Raw genomic sequence first — 6,610 nt, forward strand, 5'->3', positions numbered from 1 at the left:
AGGAAGAAAGTCTGGAGATAGAGAAGCCAGAAAGGGCATGCATTTGCCCTTCCTGCTGCTTTGTCGGCAGGCTGACTCCTCAGGGAGAAAGCCCAGTAATGGAGTATTCTGAAAGGGTGCACATTTGGCCCTCCTGCTTCTCCACCACAGGGCTTCCTCCCCAGGGAGAATAGCTATGAAGGAATATGTTTACACCTCCTGCACTTAAGGGGGAGGAGGGCCCAACTGGGTGTCATCTCTTCCTCTGGAGTGTCACCTGGTGTGGTCTAACCCTCTCCCCACTCCCCCAGTGATGCTACTGATTGTTGCTTGCAACAGGAACCATGCAGCACTCCAAAAGCTTCTTTGCTAGATAGACACTGTGCATGACGATGATACCACCAATAATAGATGACAGTAGAAGTGGAAGTTGATCGACATCCAAAAAATGTGCAGTGGCCAGATAATTCACTGCTTCTTTCCTGCCCACCATTTTAATTCACAATGGCTCTGTGTGAGGCCGAGAGAATATACATGGATGCAAATAGGCAGCAATGTACTCAGAGAAGTGACAATTGAGTGTTGATGGGCAGGTACAAAAATCAGCACCAATTTGCATAACAGATTTATGGGTAGACTAGCCATTCTTATGTAATTTTATTTTACCCAAAGGCTGAATAGGATTTTGGACTCTGAACCCCCATCAGCAAGACTGATATCTTAAAGTATGGATACAGACTGACCGCCTTAGCCAGAATGAGCTGACAAGAGGACATTTGCATGCTTCTTCAACATCTTATGCTATCCGTGTGTGACAAGGGCAAGAGCAGGGAGACAAAATATTGGAATGATAAGGTGTATCAAGCTGGCAGTTGAGGAATTTCAAAGAGAAGCTGCTGGATATTGCTTTGTTTCTGACAGCCCTGTGCAAAGAAGACGGTCTTTTGAAAAAACAAACAAACCACCAAATCATGTCAGGTCCAGCTATGTTTGAAATGTCTAAGTTCTACTCTTGCTTCTGTTCACTTTAAAATCACACATGCACACACACACACATCTCTCTTGAGGAAATATTTCAAACTCGTGGCAAAGCAAAGAAAGCAAATCAGGATGCTGTCTAGAAGAGACTTTTCTCTCAACACTGTTCTTTTTTTAATTTGGATGCTGTCCAAATTCCAAAAACCATACTCCCTTATTCCCCTTCTTTTTGGGGGGTTGGGGGTAAAGTCTTTTGACACATTTTCCCAATAGGATGGTGAGTCAATTTTGTTTCATTTATTTTACTTTATTTCATTTCATTTCTTTACTTTTGGCTGTTATTTCTAATAACCAGCAAGTTTTCAGTGTTCCTTTTCAGCCAGTGGCATGGGACTGAAGTATTTCGATATGAGAACCTCTAATTTTCTGTCAATATTAACTAAGGATAGCATTTAAAAAGGCAACTCATGTGTGGCTATGTTTTTGATGAGAACCTGGGGACTTCTCCTTTTCTCTTTCCCTCACTTTCCTTTCTTTCAAACGCAAAATGTTTTTATATTACACATCAAATAGTCATGAGCAGTGTGCCTCTGCTATTGGATATACATGCAAAAGGTTAAAATCAGAAATCTTTACAGAGACTGTACAGCAGTCCAGGGGGACCAAACACTCAGAGGAGCTCATTGCTGAATTTCACCTTCAAGATGAGGGTTGGGAACTGACTAGGGAATCAGACAACAGTTGGGAGATGTGCTTTATCTCAGCTTGTTTCTTGGAAGCTTGGTATGTGTGTTTATGCGAGTGTATGTTTTTTTTAGAGTGGTTTTTGCATCTATTCAAAAGAGGTTTAGTTCCCTCCATATCATCAAAAAGAAAAAAAATGTGTAGAAGGGGGAGGCAAAGAAAAAGAAAATGAACTAATGCACCAATGCAACATTTTGTGTGTTGACTTCCTTGTTCTACTTTGCCAATTGTTTTGAAAGACTCTGGAAGATGCATGCACAAAGGTGGATTAAAAAAAAATCTAACAAAGACATAGGATCTTCAAGGCGGTATTTCTCAGAGTGCTGCATTTCTCTCTCTCTCTCTCTCTCTTCCTCTGCCCCCTCCCCATATCCCACCCCACAGTTCCACAGAGAAACATCAATAGCGGATGAAACGGTATCTTGAGAGAGTGCAGAGTTTTGATGTGACTCGCAGAAGAAAGAGCTGGAGTTGGAAAAGGCATCCTGAGACAGATGAGAGAGAGGGTCTGTGGAGACAGAAACGGGAGCAGAGAGAGTTGAATCCATTAAAGTCTGTGTGAAGTGGGACACGTCCCCCAAGACATGGAGAGTCCTGGAAGGCAAAGGCTTTTGAAACTGGCAAAGTAGAAAGCACGGAGAGATTATAACCCAAAGAGGAGGAAGAAGAGGGAAAAAACAGAAAAGACAAGGTCCAGATCTCCTGTGGGTAAACACTGAGTGTTCAGAAATCCAGAGGTGGAGGGACTGAAAACTTTGAAGCAATAGGTGATATATGCAAGGGTCCAGAATATGGATGTTACAACACACATGTGCACATGCAAGTGTGGCTGATATTTCCCTTGCCAGCTGCATTGGTCAAATTCAAATAGCTATTTATCATGATGGAGAGGACTTTGGGGTACACCAGGAGAGAAGGAGCTAAAATAAGGACATTACCCCCTATATTAGTCCTTCCCCCAATAAAATTTCCTTTCACTCCCCAAATTTTAAGCAATACAGTAACTTAAAACTTCAGTTGAGCATTTAGAAAACCAATTCAGGCATCCCAAGAACAAGGGGAGGAAATTGTAGCCAACAAAAGGAGAAAACGACAAATTGAGGAGCTGTAAGTGTGAATGATTTTCAATGCCCTTCTTTCTGAAGTGCTATAAATTTGGGGATTGAAAAAAAATTCATGGGGGGGGGGGGGAAAGAATTCTCACATGGAGAAGAAAAATCATCATTTTCTCACCCTCATAGCTATAGCCCTGATCATTTGAGGAAACATGGAAGGTGGGATTGAGACCCCAGAAGAGCTGGGTTTGGTCTAAGGGGTTTACACACCCTGGCTGTATGTAAATATTGCAAATCCCCCCCCCCCCCCTTTTAATGAATGCTCAGGATCTGGAAGCTCCCCTTCTTATTTCATTACTTCATATTTTTTTTTACAGCTGGGAGCAACTAGAAATAAAGAGGACGGGGAACCTGTCAGTTTCCCTTGCTTCCACATTGAGTTCTTTAAGCCTCGGGTTCTTTTGGTCCCAGATCTCCCACATAGGAAGATATTTATCAATTTGGCTAAATGTGTGTTTACATATGTGTGTGTCGAATGGAAACCAATTTTTTTGAAGCATGAATGCAGTCCCCCAATACCACAAATCATGCAGTTATGTTTCCAGCATTTGAGGAAATCGCAGGGGTCAGCACACCCGGAGAGCAATTGATGAGCCTTAACTTGGGAAACCACCTTTGTGATCATGGTGTCTCCCCTGCCAGGTAAGTATCGGAAACCAATTTTTTTCAGTTTGTCTTAACCAAATTCACACATCTCCCAGCATGAAGTTATATCCACCTTGTGTTGCTATTAAAGATGCAGAGCCCATCAGCAAAAAGAGGTGGCAAGTTGGCAACCTAAATTCAGAACCTCAAATAGTGTTGAATAATCTTGAATTCAAATCCAGGCTTTTAAGCGCTATCTATTTATGATTTAAATATCTATAATTCTATTTTTTTCTATCACATAGGTCCAGTACAGAAAGCGACAGTCTGGGGCCAATTTTAGGGCTTGGGAGTGCATAGTGACCACATGCTCCCGAGCCCTACCACGTGCTGGCGTGCCATCATGGCTCGGCCCCAATCAAATGGGGGCCGCCATGATGATGCAAATGTGATCTAGTGTCTAAACATCGCCACACCATACATGTGTCATCACTGCACGCGAGTGTGCCATTGGCACACTCATGGTACCCACCGCACAGACTAAAAAGAACCTGCTTTCAGTGGGTTCTTTTTAGTTCTGATGGAGACCACACTGTTTGGTTGGTGCAGCCTCCATCAGGAGTAAAAATGGATGGCTCCATCCCACCCTTTTGGGGCATTCTGTTGAGCCCCCTGTTTTTTTGTTTTTTTTAAAAAAAACCCTTCAAATTACTTTTCATTTTCAATGTGAAGTCAAAGGCTTTCATAGCTGGCATCCATAGCTGTTTTTTCCCCCCAGGCTACGTGACCATGTTCTAGAAGAGTTTATTCCTGATGTTTTACTAGCATTTGTGGCATTTTCAGAGAATGCTGGCATGGAAATGAGTGGAGTATATATAGCTGGTGTGACCCTGGGTTGGAAGGAGTGATTTCCATGTTAATCTGTGTATTGTTCTGTTGTTGAATGGCAAGGCCTCAGGGTGGGAGGATATGCAAAGAGGATTTCTGTCTATCTAATTAGAGATCCATTGTCTGCTGGGAAAGCCCTGACCTTGGGTGGTTTTCATTTGCATTTTGCTGGCTCTTGATTTTAATGTTTTTCAGGAATGGTAGCCAAACTTTGCTAACTTGAAGGGTTCCTTTTTCCTGTTGAAGTTGTCCAGGATTTCAATGGCTTCCCTGTGCATTCTGTGCTGATAGTTGTTGGCATGGACCAGAATTTCAGAGATTTCAAACAGCATTTTGTGCCAAGGATGGTTTATAACATGTTCTGATACTGCTGATTTTTCTGGCTGACCAGTCTGCAGTATCTCTCATGTTCCTCTCATGTTTGAACACTGTGTTTGGTGGTCCCTATGTAGACTTGTCCACAGCTGCATAGTATGTGGCAAATATCTGTGGCTATGAGAGGGTCTCTCCTGTCCTTCGCTAGATTTTCTTGGTCAGTTTGTAAACCATTTGGAGGTTGTGTTTCCTTACCAGTTTCTTATTTCTGTCTGTGACTCCTTTGATGTATGGTAAATATACCTTCCAATTGGGTGGTTGTTTGTTTTCATTCCTCTGAGTTTTTCTGGGTCAGGCAGCCCTTCTGATGTCTGAGCTGGAATAACCATTAGCCTCTAGAGCCCAGTCTAGGTGCTTCAATACATCTTCCAGGAAGTGGGGCTCACAGATCCTTTTTGCACAGTTTACCAATGTTTTTATTGTGCTTCTTTATTGTCCTGAGTAACAGTTGGAGTTCTTGTGCAGGTGTCTCTCTTTCTGTATAGTGTGTGGCCCAAATATTGGTTTAGTTTGCCGATGGTCAGGACATCCAAGAATGGCAATGTTACTTCCTTTTCTTTTTCCATCATGAATTGGATGTTAGGGTGGATGTTTTTCAGATGGTTCAGAAACACATTTAGATCTTCTTCTCCTTTCTCCTTTTCATTTTATTTAGGAAGAAATGTAGAAGTGGGTATAAGTTCTTTTTAAAAAGGAAGCATTTTTTCCCCTCCATCACAAATGGAGAGAATGGCAGGGATGTCCTGGCAGGAGGCATCTCTAGATACTTCTTAGACTTTTTTATCTGAGCTAGAGGTATTCCCAGAAGTATGTTTCATATAGAAACACAGCAGGTGGACTCTTCTCTAGACATGCTACTATTTCTCTTACATTTGTTGTTGTGTGCCTTCAAGTTGTTTCAGAATTGTGACAATGCTAAGGCTTATTTCCAGTTCTATGATGCCATGATTCTTGTTGTTTAACCCAATTCCGTTTCCAAACTTCTCAAAAGGTATAAGAGAAAAGAAAAAAAAAAGATAAAGTCAGTGACACAGTTTTGTTGTTGTTAACTGCCTTTAACTGTTCCTTGAAGGGGAAAAATCTTCCTTCCTTTGCAGCTGGGAACGGGGCCAGGAGGGCTGAACTCCTGCAAACTCATACTCATGCTCTCTTTAACAGAGTCCATCCATCTACATAGCATGTGGCCTTCCTCTCTTTCTACCTCCTTACATCTTTCCTAGCATTATTTTTTCCCCAATGATTCATGTCTTCTCATGATGTGTCCAAAGTGCACCAGCCTAAGTTTTGTCATCCTGGCATCCAGGGAGATTTCTGGCTTGATTCTGCTCTAGGACCCATTTGTTTGTCTTTTTGGCTTTCCATGGGATCCTCAGCACTCTTCTCCAGCACCACATCTTGAATGATTTTCTTCCTATCTTCTTTTTTAATTCTCCAGCTCTCATATCCATACATTGTAATGAGAAATACAATGGCTTGTATGATTCTAACTTTTGTTTTTGTTTTTGTTAGCCACCCTCAAGTTGATCTCAACCCATGGCAACCCAGTAAAGGAAACATTTCCAAGACTCCTTATGCTCCACTCCTCTACTCAAGTCCTTCAAATTCATACCTATGACCTCCTTAATAGAGTCCATCCATCTAGCCTTCCTCACTGTCTACTTCCCCCCACCTTTCCTAGCATAATTTTTTTTTTCCCAGTGAGTCATGCCTCCTCATGATGTGGCCAAAGTATGATAGCCTTAGTCTTATCATCTTGGCTTCCAGAGAGATTTCTTGTTTAATCTGCTCTAGGATTCATTTGTTTGGCTATCCATGGTAACCACAGCACTCTTCGCCAGCATCTCAAATGAATTAGTTTTCTTCCTATCCATTTTCTTAACTATCCAGCTCTCAGATCCATACATGGTAACAGAGAATGCAGTGGCTTGTATGATTCTAACTTTTGT

The 6,610-nt window shown here is 42.0% G+C and overlaps 1 non-coding gene across 1 annotated transcript; it reads right to left on the reverse strand.

The window, feature by feature from the left end:
• Positions 1-3,307: 3,307 nt before the first annotated feature.
• On the reverse strand, positions 3,308-3,466 carry LOC121924488. Its single transcript, XR_006102625.1, has one exon. It is a non-coding gene; the product is annotated as a U1 spliceosomal RNA (small nuclear RNA).
• Between the last annotated feature and the right edge of the window lie 3,144 nt (positions 3,467-6,610).

The sequence above is a fragment of the Sceloporus undulatus genome, chromosome 2 (assembly GCF_019175285.1).
Source record: "Sceloporus undulatus isolate JIND9_A2432 ecotype Alabama chromosome 2, SceUnd_v1.1, whole genome shotgun sequence".
Lineage (NCBI taxonomy): Eukaryota > Metazoa > Chordata > Lepidosauria > Squamata > Phrynosomatidae > Sceloporus > Sceloporus undulatus.